A 16,747-nucleotide genomic window follows, 5' to 3' on the forward strand; every position below is an offset into this window, starting at 1 on the left:
GTATTCCCCCGAGTACAAACCCAGGAGTTCACCTACATGAAAGCAGAGGACAGTCGAAGGATTCACTTTGCTCAAGTTGGGGAACCATTAAATGAGGTACTAGAATTTAGGGGAAAATTAGCAGTAAAAGAAACAAAGACTAGATTTTACAGATGAACGTTAAAAATAAATGCATCAGGTAAGCCCGTAAGGAAAGTGAAATGCTGAAGACGAGGATTTTTTTTTCCTAAGTCAAAATCACATTAAGAAAGAAAATACAATATTCAGAGAAAAAAATGGTAAAAGACCAGAAGAGAAGATCGGACATTAGAGCACTAGAGATTTCGGATAGTGAAGAGCAAATGGGGAGAACGGAGCACACAATTCGAGACAATTCTCCCGAGGCAAGCAATCAAGACTGGAAACTACATACGAAAAGACCACAACATCGCCTGCAGTTTCCAGGGTCTGTCAGAACGGCCGACAATTAGAATCATCCCCATAAAGTCACATTTTTTTTCGAAAGAAAAGAATACCTTTTGAGTAAACAAAACCAGCCAAAATAACAATTATAAATTATATTAACTTCAGATTTTTGAAAGCAATGATTCACCCCCAAAGAAAACATAGTAACATTTAACATAGTTAAGATTCTCCAGGAAAGAAAATAAAAGCCGGGAATTTTATATTGCATTAAACAGACTTCTAAGTATTTGAAGTATTTTGTTTGGGAACACTTGTCAGTAGACAAACTGTCTTAATTAGGGTTTATTGCTGGAAAGAGACACCATGACAACTCTTAGAAAGGCAAACATTTAATTGGGGCTGGCTTCAGTTTCAGAGGTTCAGTCCATTGTCATCATGGCGGGAAGCATGGCAGTGTGCAGGCAGGCATGGTGATGGAGGAGCCAAGAATTCTACATCTTGATCCAAAGGCTGCCAGGAGGAGACTGTAATTCCACGCTGGGTGGAACTTGAGCATAGGACCTCAAAGCTCGCTGCAACACTTCCTCCATCAAGGCCACACCCACTCCAACAAGGCCACACCTCCTAATAATGCGGCTCCGCATGGGCCAGGCATCCAAGCACATGAATCTATGGGAGCCAAACCTATTCAAACAACTACACAAACTATTATTAATGTTCAAGAATTAGGATTGTGCTGGCTAGATTTAGGTCAACTTGACACAAACTAGAGTCATCTGAGAAGAGGGTACCCCAGTTGAGAAAATGCCTCTGTAAGATCAGGCTATAGGCAAGTCTATAGGACATTTTCCTATTTAATGTCTAATGGGAGGGTTCAGCACATGATGGGTGGGGACATCTTGAGCTGGTTGGTGGTCTTGGGTTCCGCCAGAAAGCAGATCAAGCAAGCCATGAAGAGCAAGCCAGTAAGCAGCACCCCTCCGTGGCCTCTGCATCAGCTCCAGCCTTCAGGTTCCTGCCCTGCTTGAGTTACTGCCCTGACTTCCTTCAATGATGAATGGCAATGTGGAAGTGTAAGCCAAATGAACCCTTCCCTCCCCACTTGCTTTTGGTCATGGCGTTTTATCACAACTCTGACTATGACAAGAATTATGTGTCATGGTTTGAATATGCTTGGCCCACAGAGTGGCACTATGTAGAGGTGTGGCCTTGTTAGAATAGGCATGCTAATGGGTATGGACTTAAGACCCTCACCCTAGCTGCCTGGATGGCAGTCTTCCACTAGCAACCTTGAGAGGAAGATGTAGAACTCTCAGCTCTGCCTGTACCATGCCCGCCTGGATGCTGGGGTGTTCCTGCCTTGATGATAATGGACTGAACCTGTAAGCCAGCTCTAATTAAATGTTGTCCTTACAAGAGTTGCCTTGGTCATGGTATCTGTTTGCAGCAGTAAAATCCTAACTAAGACAATTATGGTTTCCAGGAACCATTCCAGAATGTTCTACAAGAGAACAGACCAGATAGAGGAACTGGAGATGTGAACAAAAATATAGACCCTGGGGCTGGAGAACACTTGACGTTCTTGCAGAGGACCCAGATTAGGTTCCCAGTACACCACATCAGGCCTCTCACACTTGCCTGTAATTCCAGCTCCAGAGAGATAGGAGACCTTTGGCCTCCACAGACAATGCACTTGTGCACATATACATAATTATACAAAAGAATACAGCCGAACATTTTATAGTACAGATATCTTTGAAGCCTAAATGAGTGTTAAAAAGAAGAGTGTCAGGGGCTGGAGAGATGGCTCAGCGGTTAAGAGCACTGACTGCTCTTCCAGAGGTCCTGAGTTCAATTCCCAGCAACCACATGGTGGCTCACAACCATCTGTAATGAGATCTAATGCCCTCTTCTGGTGTGTCTGAAGACAGCTACAGTGTACTTATATAAATAAAATAAATCTTTAAAAAAAAAAAAGAAGAGTGTCATATGTGATGACCAAAGAATCCATAAGTTATGTATAGAGCTGGTAAAAAAGACAGGCCAAAATAGAAAAAGAACATACAGCAATGTTCTTAAATATTCTCAGATCTCACTCTTGGTAGTAGTATCATTGCTCTTTTGAGACAGTTATGAGAGAAAGCAAGTGAATAATTGTAGTATATTCTAACTCTGCCAACACACTAAGCCTTGTTTATTAAGAATGAAGATTTTCATTTGTTAGAAGTTTAGCTATCATTCACAAGAGGTAAAACATGAGCAAATATACATTGGAGTCAGGATCATAAATGTAACGCATATCAAACAAAACTACTTGCATATCATGTATGTCATGATACAATATATGGCTTAAAATTCACATGAAATCTCTGTATGAAAAAAATAGTCTTTTTTTTATAACACACATTTTCATAACTTAAAACTCCCATAAGTTCAATACTCATAGCTTCTGTGAGGCTTGAATTTCCACACAGTGCAATGCAGCCAGTCCCTGGAGTTGAGAGGTCTGTGTGAGCTGGTGGATCCCAGCAGGGATCCCCTGACCAGAGGCTGTTCGTGGTTGTCAGTTGTGGTCTCGTTATCTTTTTTTTTTCCGGAGCTGGGGACCGAACCCAGGGCCTTCTGCTTGCTAGGCAAGCACTCTACCACTGAACTAAATCCCCAACCCTGGTCTCATTATCTTGAAAGAGTTGGCACAGGCTGTGCCTTAACCATGCTGTGTGCAGTTGCCGTCCTGATTCCCAAGCACTAACTGTCTAGCTGATGTTGAAGGGCTTGCTTTGAGATGCTGTCCATGCTGCTGCTTGTGTCTTACTGGTTCAAAACTGTGCTCCCTAAGGGAAAAGACATGTAATCTGAGAGGCCTGAGAGTTGGCTCAGTTGGCAAAGGGCTTCCCACATAAACCTGAGGACCAGGGTTTAGATCCCAGCACCCAAGTAAAAGCTTGGCCTAGCAGCATCCATAACTCCTGAGTTGGCATCAAAGGATAGAGAAACAGAGACAAGCTCCAGGTTCAGTGGGACACTCTCTGAGGAAAATAAGGTGGAGGGCAACTGGAGTGGACGCCTGACATTGACCTCTGGTCTCTACATGGAGGCAAATACACATGCATGCACACACATAAACATGTACATGTAACACACACAGATATAATCAGTAAATATTTCTTTATCACTAGAGGATTTTGAAAATATTCTTCCTTGTAATATAAAAATGCATCAACCCTTAGAAGAATTTGGTGGGGTATGCAGAAAGAGAATCTAGAAGCCTTATTAAAGACTTCACCTGAACAGAAAGCTTATAAATACTGAACCACACCTCTGTGGCCCCCTTCTGAACAGCACTGACTGTGGCTGTTCAGACCCAGTCAGAAGCCGCCCTGTGTTTATTGTATGGCTTACTGGCATCTTCGTCCCTTCCTTATTGTGTGTCTTTCTGCTGTTTCTTGGACCTAAGTGTCCCTCGAGGGCCCATGTGTGGAAGGCTATCTCCCTACCCTGTGTGCTATTGGGAGGTGGGGGAGCATTCAGAAGGTGGAACCCAGTGGAGGAAACATCCCTGTGAACATGCCCTTGATGGAGATACTGGCACCCCAGCTTTGTTTCCCAGCAGTGATGGATGAGATGTCCTGTCAGTCAATTATCCATCACCATGGAAAAAGCCTGAGACAAACAACTTAAAGGCAGGAATTATTTTGTCTTGGCATCTGCTCACAATCCTTGGTCTCATTCCTTCTAGACCGGTTCTGAGGTAGATCATCACAGTGCTGGGAACATGTCCAGAGGCTGCTCACCTCAAGGGGACAGACAGAGGAAGAAAACGGGAGACAAGGTGCATACTTCAAAAGCGCACCTCCAGCTACCTACGCTTCAACAGGCCCCACCTTCTAGTGTTTATATTACCTTCCAATGATACTACCATATTAAGAACCATCAACAGACTAATCTGTTGATGAAACCAGAGTCCTCCTGGCTAAGCACTTCACAGAAGCTCACCAGCTAGCAAACAGGACCCAAGTACATAGTATGCAGGGGTGGGTCATAGCCAGGCCACAATAAAGCTCCCTCTACCATGCACCCCTGCAGGATGTAATGCAGTGGTTCACAGCATTCCTAATGCTGTTACCCTTTAATACAGTCCCTCATGTTGTGGTGACCCCCCCCAACCATAAAATTAATTTCATCGCTACTTTATAACTGTAAATTTGCTACTGTTATGAATCATAATGTAAATATCTGATATGCAGGATATCTGATATGCGATCCCAGAAGGGGTAATAACCCATAGGTTAATGTAGGGGCTACCACAGACTCCTAAATAATGAGGCAAGAACCATGGACCAGGAGCTTTGCAACTCTTAGCCCAAGTAAACATTATGTCCTTATAAGCTGATTGTTTTAGGTATTCTGTCAGAGCAATGGGGGCTTATCAACTTACCTTCATGGAATCTTTTTATCCCATCGCTTAATTCTGATAGCTTGGATATTAGTTTCCAAGGAGGACATGTTGTTTTCTCACTTCCCCAATCCTTCCTCTGCCTATGGCTGGTTGTAGTAATGTTGGGTCATTCCTCTTCCCTAAGCTCTGTAGACACTGTTTCGCCATCCCCTGGCACCGAGGTTGCTAGAACATGTTTATAGCAAGCTTGATTTGATTCCCACCCACCCCCACCCCAAGAAGATCACGACTCCTTTGCACAGATGTCAGAATAAAAATCGTTCCATCAAATCTAGTAACAGAGCCAGGCAACTTCTTCATGTTCATTCGAAGTCTGGGTGACAGTTTCTCTTTATTGTCAACTGGACTGGAACCTAGGAGACACAGCTCTGCACATGTCTGTGAGGACATTTCTAGAGACATTTGACTGTCGAGTAAAGGTTCAGATGGGATGTGGGTGGCAGCATCCTATGGGGTAGGGTCCCAGACTCTGTTGACAGCAGAAGGTGAGCAGAGGCCAACATTCATCTCTCCCTGCCTCCTGACTATGGATTTAATTTGATCTGCGGTCTCAGGTCCCTCCCACCACAGTGGGAATGGTTCCTACCCCCCATTCCTAACTCGATGGACCATATCTTTTTTTATTAAAACTGTGACCCCAAACAAATGCCTCTTCCTTTCATTTCCCAACAGGTATTTTGTCAGCACAACAAAAGTAACTTGACAGCCCGTTTCTCTGGGTATATAGATAAATCTCTGTGGGTTTAGTTCTTTCGTTTTAGGAAAATGTATCGTGCCTGAATACATATTTTATTACATTTATTGGATCCTCTACACCAATTAAAGATACCAATTACCCGTGCGTTTGATTATCTCTTGCTCCCCTCTTACTACATCTTATTATCTTCTCCCTAATTGCCCGGCTTCTGTGTCTTCCCTTTGTACATGCCATAATTACCTCAAAGCCTTTTATCCCCACCATTAATTCAATTCCAGTCATGTCTTTCCTGTCATTTGGCATTTTTAATTCAAGGATTAGATCTATCAGTGTTGTCTCGGCTTTCGATTCGAGCCCTCAGCTGCAAATCCTCCCTTCCGCTCCTGCCATTTTACGGAGGCAGTTTTGATGTCTTAACCCTGCAGAGAGCTCCCTGAGGACCTCCTGTTTCTTAGGGCCATGCTCCCTCGAAGACCAGTTTCTTCACAGCTCCTGTGCTCTCTTCCCCTCCCCTCCCCCTCCCCCATCACCTGTGTTCACATGGGCACAGAGTCCTTAAGTCCTTTTCAGAGGTCAGCCCCAGCTTGAGGTTTTACACAGTTTATGCTGTTCGGGGGGAAGCCACGTTACCTTCTTCCCGCCTTATTCAGAGTGGGTTTACTGTCTGCCATCTTTACCCTGAAACTTGAGAGGATTTTCTAAACTGTGCATCTTATCGTACCACACCCTGCTTCTTGATGATCTTTAGAAAATAGGTCAAAAATTCTTTCCTTTTAAAGTCTTGCCTTACGTCCAAGATCCTTCCTTATTTGACACACATTCTCCCTAAGTTTTGGGTACCTCATCATTCTCTACCTTGTTTTCTCAATCACAGGAGTGAGTTGCTGAGCCTAGATCTGACCTCAGGATCCTTCCCTCCAGGGGCCGGCAGGCAGGCAGTGTAGGGGCCATCGGGGCTGTAGTTAAATACACCTTTTAAAAGGAATCCCAGCATTTCCTCTCTGGGAAGCATAGCTAGAGTGCTTCCCCCTCTTTCTTCCCTCCTGTACTTTGGCTTTCTCTTCTGCCTTTCTGTCAAAGCATTTATCATACTGAGCTCTAATTTCCTTTCGTGGTGTCCGGTAATGGATTTTGGAGCCAATCTACCTAGGTTCGGAGCTTATCTCTCTCATTGCTGTCTGTATGACTTTGGATGACATCATGCAACCTTTCTGTCCCCTGATGGGAATTTGCAGTTAACGTGTGCAAAGCTCTGTTGAGCATATGCTCCGTAGAGGTCACACATTGTTTGTTAAAGGGCACTTTAAATGACTGCAGTAAAGGCCCCATGGGAGACAAGTCCAAATGGACAACTCAGGAGCTATCCATGGTGCTAAACCCTGCTTCCCACCACTGGACAGGGTTCCTACATCTGGCCACATGTTTAGTTCTATGTAGAGCAAATCCATGCTTGTAACTGTCCAGATGTGGTAACAAACACGAAAACTGTTTCTCCCTTTCCATAGCCACCATCTTGATTTTGTCTTGGTTACCTCATGAGTACCATTCTGGGTGACTGAGTTTAGCCGGGAAGCACAGTGATGAGTGTGAGGGTTCAGCCTATCTCTGGATCATTTAATCTCCTGCAATCACATTACTGCCCTCCAGGTCTTTATATCAGGGCATATTTTCTTAAAAGGACCTTAGAAAGGGTAGGAAGAACTTAAATGGCCACATGAGGTGTTGGTTACATGATAATTGTCATTGTGGTGTGCATAGTAAGCAGCCAGTAAAGGTAGCATAGAAACCCATTGGCTGAGAGAATATAGTAAGGTTTGAACATCTTTCATTCATTTATTGACCATGTATGGAGGACACATCTTCTGTAATAGTTCCTAGAGGAACTATTATTAGTATATTAGTATATAGAATTACATCAGAATAATTCTTTCTTTAAAGATGCTCAGAGCCAGCAGGAGAGACAGCCATGAAACAGATTGCATAAAACATGTATTTCAAAGACTTGGATGAAATATGTATTTGGTTACTTTAATTTTACTGCAATAAATACTCTGGCAAAAGCACTTTAAGGGAGAAAGAGTCTATCTTGGCTCACGGCTTGAGCACACAATCCATCAAGGTGGGGAAGGTGATGGCAGGCATGTGAAGTGGCTGGCTACAATACACCCTCAGCCAGGAAGCACAGTGATGAGTGTGAGGGTTCAGCTTACTCGCTCCTCTTTATCCAACCTAGGACCCCAGCCCATGGAATGGTACCACCCACATTCAGCTTTGCAACTCAACTAACCTAATTAGACACTCTCACAAGCATGGCTACGCCTATATCCTAGGTAAGTCTAGATCCTATGATGTTAACAATCAATATCAGGCACCGACGAGTATGAAAATAAATAGAGATAGCATTTGGGAGGCATATATGCAAATTCTGCCTTTTAAAATATCTACTAAGTGCTGAGCATTGGCACAGAGGCTTAATGGAGAATCAAACATCTCTGATGCATATCCCACCAGATCCAAGTCCCCTCTTTACCACATGACCATTGCTCCTTCAAACCCCTCTTCCCAAAAAGGCCATCCCAAGACTGTGGCTCAGTGTTTAATAAACACTTTGAAAGAGCAAGAGGAAGAGAAAAGGCAGATCTTCAACAGCAAAATAAACAGCCCTGAGTCTCTTTGAGTGGCTCTAACGCTATGGAAAAGAAAGCAGAGGGACTACATACTATCCCCTCCCCCATGAGTGTTTCTAGGCCTTCAGAAGCCAGATCCCCTCTCCTGTTATCTGTCCCAGCTTTTAAGATGTCTGGTCTCTGTGTCGTGCCCTGCCCACCCCCAGGCTATTGCTCACTCTGTAGGCAGAGTATTTATTCCTCCATCCTCCAATTCTAAGCTCATAATCTTCTCCAGCATCATACTCATCTTTCCCAAGAAGGCTTTTTAAAGATAACCCCATACTACGTTAATGTGATTACTCGACGGTCCGCTTTACCGACAGAGAGACAGAAGTCTGAGAGACACTAATTGTCCATCTCTCATTGGCTACTCTTTGGGGGTCTGGAGTCAAATTTGATTTCAGATATGTCCAAATTACATGTGACTGTGTGTGATTGAGAACGGCTGTGAATGTTCCCTAACAAAATATCATAAGCTCTCCGAAAGACCGAACGTTTTGCAAACATGTACAGTTCTTGAGTGGGAACATCGTGGGTGACAGTGTTGCGCCACAGGGTTAAAAAGTTGGACACACCTGGTAGATAAGGGTTATTAGCCACAAAACACTGTCGCTTATTAGCTGTGCCAGCTCTTTACAGCTGATCAATCTTATTTGCCTATTATGTCATGTGACCTGTCATACAGGGTTTAGGGAAGATGACAAAATAGAAACTCAAAACGACTCAGTATCCAGGATATACAAAGTCTTTGTGTTAAATATTGACTGGAAACATTTTTTATCTATCTCAAGGAAATATGGATTGATTCGCCCAATGTGTGTACTCCCTCCACAGCATTAAATAGATATCTTATGGATGGTAAGGGTTGACAAGGATTTCATCCTGTATCTTGGGCTAGTCTGAATCTCAATCCTCTTGAGATTATAGTCTTGTACCCCAATGCCCTGCCTTATAAATGGCTCAAGTTGTTTGAAAAAAACATGGCAGAAACAATATATCATTACTAATGGGTTCCTAAATGAAATATGAGAGTGGGGATGAAATTGTGCTCATATTGGCTGATTTCTTTTCAGAATATTCTGATGTTTAATTATTTGTAGGCATGTGAGTCTGTGTGTGTGTGTGTGTGTGTGTGTGTGTGTGTGTGTGTGTGTATGCCCCTCTGGAGGCCAGAGAAGAGCACAAGATCCTCTGATCTGGAGCTTTCCGAGGTTGTAAGCTTCCTAGTATCAGTGCTGAAAATGAGCTCAGGTTCTCTGCCAAGAACAGCAAGTGTTCTTAACCAGTGAGTCATCTCTCCAGCCCTACATATTGGCTAATTTCTTATCTACAGACAGCAGAACAATTGGTTTATCTTTTGCTCTGCATGTGAGAGTGTACACTGGTTGTGGATTGCTCGATGTTCTATTAGATCCCTTTCCACATTAATAACCAACGAAGGGAATCAGGCTGTCCTTCCCAAAGCTCATATACTTCTTATGGTGTTGAAGACAGAAGTTTATGGCCTTCGCCTGAAGAGGGAGAGCAAAGACCGTTGCTGTTGGTGTCCATGGATAGTGTTACACAACTAAGGGAAGTGAGCAAAATGTAAGACACATTGCTCTCTGCTATTAGATGGTTTTCAGGGAAGCAAACGCCATGTGCAAGTTTAGAAGGGCAGCAGGGATGGGACAGTTTTAAGCAGAGATGACTCTATCACCAGAACACACAAGACTGTGAGCACGGGACTCACGGGCTTCACCAACTGGTGGGTTTTCTTCCCTAAACGGAGTCTCAAACTGTGCTACAGAACCATAGTAGCAAAAGTGATGCTGTCACAAAAAGCTGTGTGCCCCAGTGGAATAGAGGACCTAGAAATAAACGCACAGGGCTACAGTCACCTATTTACAAACGTTTCAAAAACATACACTGCACCAAGTCAGCCTCTAACAACAGAGCCAGGAAAACTGAATATTTACCCTGCAGATAATCATTTCAAATGGACGGGAGACCCTGCAGCTGCTTAAAAAGAGTCGTCTCGGGGCTGGGGATTTAGCTCAGTGGTAGAGCGCTTACCTAGGAAGCGCAAGGCCCTGGGTTCGGTCCCCAGCTCCGAAAAAAAAAAAAAACCAAAAAAAAAAAAAAGAGTTGTCTCCTTTGACCATTGGTTCCCAGTGGGTGGTTTAGGAAGTGAGGCCTTGCTGGAGGAAGTCACTGACAGTTTAAGGATTCCAGTCACTTCCAGTTCAGCCTCTCTGCTCTGTGCTTAGGGTTCGAGATGTGAGCCCCCAGCCTCTGCTCCAACCACCAAGCCTGTCTCCTGCTGCTTCTTCTCCACCATCATGGGGCTTCAGCCATCTGGAACTATTTGCCCAAATAAAGTATTTCTTGATAAGTTGCCTCGTCCCCAGTGCTTTATCACAGCAGTAGAGAGGTAACATAGATTTCTATGTGAGACTTGAAACCTGGAAACTGCTAGAGAAGACATAGGTATAGGAGACAGAACTCTAAAGAGGGCTCTGATCACTCCGGAAACCGTCTCAAGAACTTACAAATAGGGTTATAGAAATTTTTTTCCTCACAACAAAGACAACAATTATCAAAGTGACATGGAAGTGTGTGTGTGTGTGTGTGTGTGTGTGTGTGTGTGTGTGTGTGTGTGTGTTAGGGGGCAATCTTTGTCAGCTATACATCAGACTAATACCTAGAATGCACAAAGAACTTCAAAAAATTCAACAACAAAAATCATTCAATCAATGAATAGGTTCACAAACTCGGTAGACATTTCTCCAAAGAAGAAACACAAACATACAATTAAAATTGGAAAAAAAAAAAACCATTGTCTTAGGGTTTTCCTGCTGTGAGCCGACACCATGACCAATGCAAGTCTTATAAAGGACAACATTTAATTGAGGCTGGCTTACAGGTCAGGATCAGTCTATCATCACCAAGGCAGAAGTGTGACAACATCTAGACAGGCATGGTGGAGGCAGAGCTGAGAGTTCTACATTTTCATCTGAAGGCTGCTAGTGGAAGACTGACTTCCAGGCATCTAGGATGAGGGTCTTAAGCCCACACCCATAGTGACATACCTACTCCAACAAGGCCACTCCTACTAATAGTGCCACTCCAAGGGACAAGCACATACAAGCCCTTACAAGCATTCAAGACAGTTAGTTGTCAGGGAAGCACTCATTCAAACTGCTTCGAGGGTCTGTCTCACCCCAGTCAGAATGGTCAGCATTGGAAAACAAGTGACAAGTGTTGGTGAAGACACCAGGGAGAGAAACTCGACTTCAACAATGGCTGGAACATAAACACATGCAGGCACCCTGGGAATCAGTGTGGCGGTGCCCCAAAATTCACAGTAGGACAAAGGTATGGTCTAGATAGGCCACTCTCCAGAGTAGACTGTGAGGGGTCCATGACAGCAAACCACAGGACACTTGCAGATTCACGCTCACCGCTGCACAGCTCACAGTCCATAGGAGACGGAACAAGCATAAATGCCCAACGACACACAGAAAGAGAAAGAGAATGAAGAACAGACATGCCACGGACTTTTACTGAACCAGAAAGAAAAAGGAACTGGGTATGGTGGCGCACACCTTTAATCTCGGCACTGGGAGGCAGAGGCAGGGGGGTGGTCTTTATCTGTGAGTGCAAGGCCAGCCTGGTCTACATAATGAGTCCCAGGACAGCCATGGCTCCGATGAGAGCCTGTCTCAAAATAAAATAAAATAAAATAAAATAAAATAAAATAAAATAAAAATAAAAATAAATTCAGGGAAATGGATGTTGATGGAAATCATGATGTCAAACTAAAAAATATTCAGAAAGATAAATAACCACATATTCCTCTTACATGTGGTCTCTGGATATAAGTATGTGTGGGTGCATGTGCGTGTGCACATGTGTACGTGTGTGTGTGTGCGCGTGTGTGAGTGTGTGCATGTGTGCGTGCGTACGTGCGTGCACATCACAAAAGTAGAAAAGAGGCCATGAGCGAGAACAGGACTTACAGGAAGGAGGAGACCGGGATAGGATAATAGACCACATGTGATGGCAGAGCAGACATGGGGAACTATTTAACCTGGAAGAAGAGAACCAGCAAACGGAGAGAAGAGAGAATAGGAGAGGAAGGCGAATAAAAGCAAAGTACGACGACACTGATGTGCAGAAATGCCACAAGGAAACCCATCGCCTTGCGTGCAAACTTAAAACATTTAAATTATTCACGTGCTCGAAGATCGCCAAAACGATTCTTTAACTAAAAACGATTACCTCCTGCACACTAGGAGTCTTACCCGTTGAGCAAGAAATACCATGAATTGGATTAACGATCAAATCCATAGAGCAGTGGTCATGACAGGGACCTAGTGCCATAGAAAGCAGCCAAGGCAGGTTCAAACAAGAGGCTCGCTGAGTGCGGCTGTTGCAGGGGACCACGGCCAGTTCCCAGCTGCCAAGTGGGACAGCTCACCCCGCCTGTAGGGAAGCACAAGGACCGCACACAGACAAGCGTAAGCTAAAACCCTTTTTAAAGGAGACTCACAAACCAATGACATTACTATTTTATTTCCAGGTTAAGGTTGCACAATGGTAGCCATGAAATTATCACGCAGCAAGTCGTAAGCTTCCTTTCTGGACGTCTACTTGGTCCAAGTTTTTATATAGTAGACGAAGAAACCAAGTCACAGAGATGAGTGGCTAACCTGACAAGGAGCTCAAGTTTGACTTCGAAGCGGCACTTTTTGCATGAAGCAGAGCACAGAACAGGGTACTGGCTGGGAGCGAGTGGGCAAACTCTGTTGAAATCCTGGCTGTGCCATCAGCAGGCTGCGTGACTTGGGGTAAATTATCTACCTTCTCGGAGTATAAAGCCATAAAATTATAGTTAATGGGGTCGTGGATTGCAAGTGATAACATAGAAAGCACACGGCTCCTAAGTAAGTACACTTACTAAAATTGTTATTATTTCCCCAAAGGCAAAAACATCAAAGAACAATATGATGAAATTCAGATCAAGAGGGGAAAAAAAAAACCACCCACCGTAGGCAGATCATAAAATGAAGTGAAAAGGGAAGCAGCGGGCTTCATTAATTTCCTCTCTTCATTCTCTCCAGACATCAGTCAGTCCTCCCTTATCTTTCTTGATAAATGCCAGAGAGAGATCCAGACAAAATGGTTTTATTCATTAGATCATTAGGGTACTTAGTCTGCGTGATATTATGGTCTCTCTGTGTTGCTGACAGTCTATGGGTTCCAGAAAATTACAACGGCATTTCTTTGATAACAGCGGTAAGTGATGATCTGTCAGAATATGCTGCATCCATTCATCAGAGATGTTTACCCACTAGCGCCTTTGCATTCTTTTCGCCCCGCCCCCCTTTATCTGTCAGGCTGGCTCTGGGAACTCAGGAGCTTCTTCGCAAGCTTTTCAAAAGGTTCGCTATGGAATTCGAGCGACCTTGAATTCTACACTGTTTACTTTGCTCGCAGTCAAAGCAGTAGAAAGGCCGGGGTCCATCGTGCCCTGGATCTGGCCGACTGGCATCCTGTGTTTTCCTAGCTCACAGGTGTGCAGTGTACTTGGGTTTGGGGAACTATGCCCTTTCCCCCCTAACACCCCAGTTTAGCATTTGAAGGAGGCCTTCCGGAGTGGTTTGGAGAAGTTGGGGTGGGGTGGGAGGCTGTGTGTTAGGAGACAGTTTTGCGAGTGGGTCGACCTGTGGGTTTTGCAGGCCTGGAGTTTGGGACTGCCCTCTGCCGAGCAACTTTGCTAGGAGGAGACTACACTGACTGCTTGCTGTACCTGACGGTCATTTCTCCAGCCCTGACTTGACCCCGCGTTTCCTATTCAACTTTTAGTTCCCGGCCCCAAAGAACTCCCGAAACGTGGAACCTCTAGAGTAGGAACCGACAGGAGCGTGCCTTTGGCGTGGGAAGGGAAAACCAAGGTACCTTGGAGGTGGCGCATCGCCGCCCCCGCTCCCCGCCCGTCACTCCCTCGCACACTCAGCTCCCGCACCCGCCCCGCGCTTAGCTGGAACTTTCTCCCGCTGGGCTCCGGAGCCTCTGGGCACCGGGGACCGGCTCCTGCCGGGATCGGAAGAGAACTCCAGGCTGAGGCGAGAGCCGAAAGCCAGAAGAGCGGAGTGCGAGCGGTTTGAAACGCAGTCCCGGCCACCACAACCACTGTCACCGCGCAGTCCGGCGAGCCCCGCCCGACCCGATCTCGGCGGGCCGTGGTGTTCGCAGCGACGAGTCCCCTCTGCGCCCCGCCCGCCCGGCGCGGCCAGCAGCCTGCGGAGGGTGAGTGTGTCCCCCCCTGGTGCGAGCGCGGGAAGGGTGGGGATGGTCGCAGAGAGGTCGCCCGGTGGCCCACGACACCTCTGGCCACATCTCCACCTTGGGGCTTGGGGTGCGCGCGGCCCTAGGAGCCAAGGAAACTTTGCAGGCTTCAGTTGGGTTTCCTCGGTGCCCGCCCAAAGAAGGAGGACGGGAACAGTAAGCCCGGAGTCCGATCCCGGGGAGCGGCAGGGAGGACGCGGTGAGGGCGGGGCGGTGGTCCCCTCCAATGCCCCCCCCCCTTGAGGTGCAGGACTGGGGGCTTAGCTCAGCTAGCTGCCTGAGAAGTTCCTGAGGCGGCCCTGCGCTACAGCCTCCTAGGGAGCCCATCTCCAGCAGGGGCTCTTCGTGCAAAGATGAAAATGAAAATGGACAGGCTGAGCCGCAGGGGGCGTCCCCCTTGTCACCCCCAGAGAGCGGGAGGTCCTAGGACAACCAGGACTAACCTGTCTTGATGTGTGTGTGTGTGAGGGGGTAATCTACACAAGGGTGTGAGTTACCAGCCCCAGTGTGCGTTTGATTATGACTTTGGGGTGCAGACTGTTTCATTCAGATGTGGGAATCTCAGCGTTTCTAGTGTAGACATTGGGAGAAACCTAAAGAAATCTCCCGGAGGACCTAACCTTGGTTACAGACCAGTTAGGTACTGAGGAAGAAACTAGTGAGCTTTCTCTCTGAAGACGCAAGGCTGAGAACTTGCAAAAACAAGAGTGATCCTCTTGCCCACCAGGGCTGGTGCTTTTCTTTGGGTTGGAGTTTGGGTTTGGTCATCTGCGTCGGAGTTTCCATGATTTCTGCCTCTTAGCTGATGGGATGTTTCAAAGGGAACGCTACAGTTTTTGTTATTTCTTTTTTTTCTTCTTCTTCTTTTTTTTTCGGAGCTGGGGACCGAACCCAGGGCCTTGCGCTTGCTAGGCAAGCGCTCTACCACTGAGCTAAATCCCCAACCCCCAGTTTTTGTTATTTCTTTATCTTGCTGTTTAGTATTTTTGTTTTGTTTCTTGTTTTGTTTTTTTTTTTTATGGTGCTGAAATTAAGTCTCGTGTGTGTGTGTGTGTGTGTGTGTGTGTGTGTGTGTGTGTGTGTGTGTGTGTCCCTGTCTGTCTGTGTTGGGGAGTAGAGTGTTTGGAGGACACAGAGTAAGTACAACCAGTCCTAGTTGCCTCTGAAAAATCTGTGAGAGCTGACATGGAAATTTACCTGTCTTTACCTTTGGATCAGATCCAAACCTGCTCAGGTGTTTCTGGGGCAAACAGGATTCCGGCCAGGCTGACATACCCGGCATCAGTGTGGAACAACTGTCCTTAGTGGCATTCCTTGTTTGAACTCCAAATTCAGAGATCAGTAACTTTTTACTGTCAACCAACAGCTGGGATAAGCTGCAGATAAGCAGGGTCTTGAAGAGGGGACATCATTAGCTGGAGAGAGAGGGTGTGGCCAGAGTAGGTTAAACTGCTTTGTTCCCTGTCTAGGAATGTAAGAGGTGGATGTTGGTTGGCAACGAAAATCCCTGGGTTCTATTTCCCTTTACATCAACCTCTAGGACTGGAAGCCTTTTAATGCCTTCCCCATTGTAAGAGACACACATTAAAGCACCTACTAAGTACAGGCATAGTTCTAAGCTCTAAGAGCCCAGTGGGAAACATGATAGCCAAGAGCTTTGTTTATGGGAATGGGGGGTGAGGCTCTATTAGGATTAAAAAAAGAACTACTTTCATTTTGTGTTCTTGCATGAAGGGGAATGAGAGGACCCAGGGAATGGACAATGGAGACGTTTCAAAGATTCCCATTAACTGGGTTTCTCTAAGTCCAAGTCTGGTCTGAATGCTATGTCTCCCTACTTTAAACATAGGTTGAAATTTAAATACCCAGAATGTTGGTGTTAAGAAGTAAGACCTTTGAGAAGTGATTAAGTATGAAGACAGAAGCCTTACAAATGCTGTCTGTATTCCAAAGTCCTCAGGCAATAGCTCTCCCCCTTTAATTATGTGTGAGAGTGTGGGGGGGGGGGCTGTGAACCAGCGTCCAAGCCTTTATCAGACACTGAATCTGCCAGGGAACGTGATCTTGGAATTCACTTGCTTTCAGAACTGTGAGAAATACATTTCTGTTGTTTACAAGCTGACCAGGCTGTGGTATTTTGTTGTAGCAACCTGAATGGATCAGGACTCGAGGCTGGTCACCTGC

General features: G+C 45.5%; 1 protein-coding gene across 8 annotated transcripts in view; it reads left to right on the top strand.

The window, feature by feature from the left end:
- Positions 1-14,162: 14,162 nt before the first annotated feature.
- Positions 14,163-16,747, top strand: part of Tmcc3 (transmembrane and coiled-coil domain family 3) — a 277,437-nt gene continuing 274,852 nt past the window's right edge. For 4 of the 8 annotated variants that reach the window (XM_017594836.3, XM_063263452.1, XM_063263450.1 and 1 more), the window contains exon 1: positions 14,404-14,524. The gene's annotated coding sequence lies outside the window, so the exon portion shown is untranslated. Of the gene's footprint in view, positions 14,525-16,747 lie in introns of all 8 variants that reach the window. The other 4 variants (XM_063263459.1, XM_039079077.2, XM_039079074.2 and 1 more) reach the window with 4 other exon arrangements.

Source organism: Rattus norvegicus, chromosome 7 (genome assembly GCF_036323735.1).
Source record: "Rattus norvegicus strain BN/NHsdMcwi chromosome 7, GRCr8, whole genome shotgun sequence".
Taxonomy (NCBI): Eukaryota; Metazoa; Chordata; class Mammalia; order Rodentia; family Muridae; genus Rattus; species Rattus norvegicus.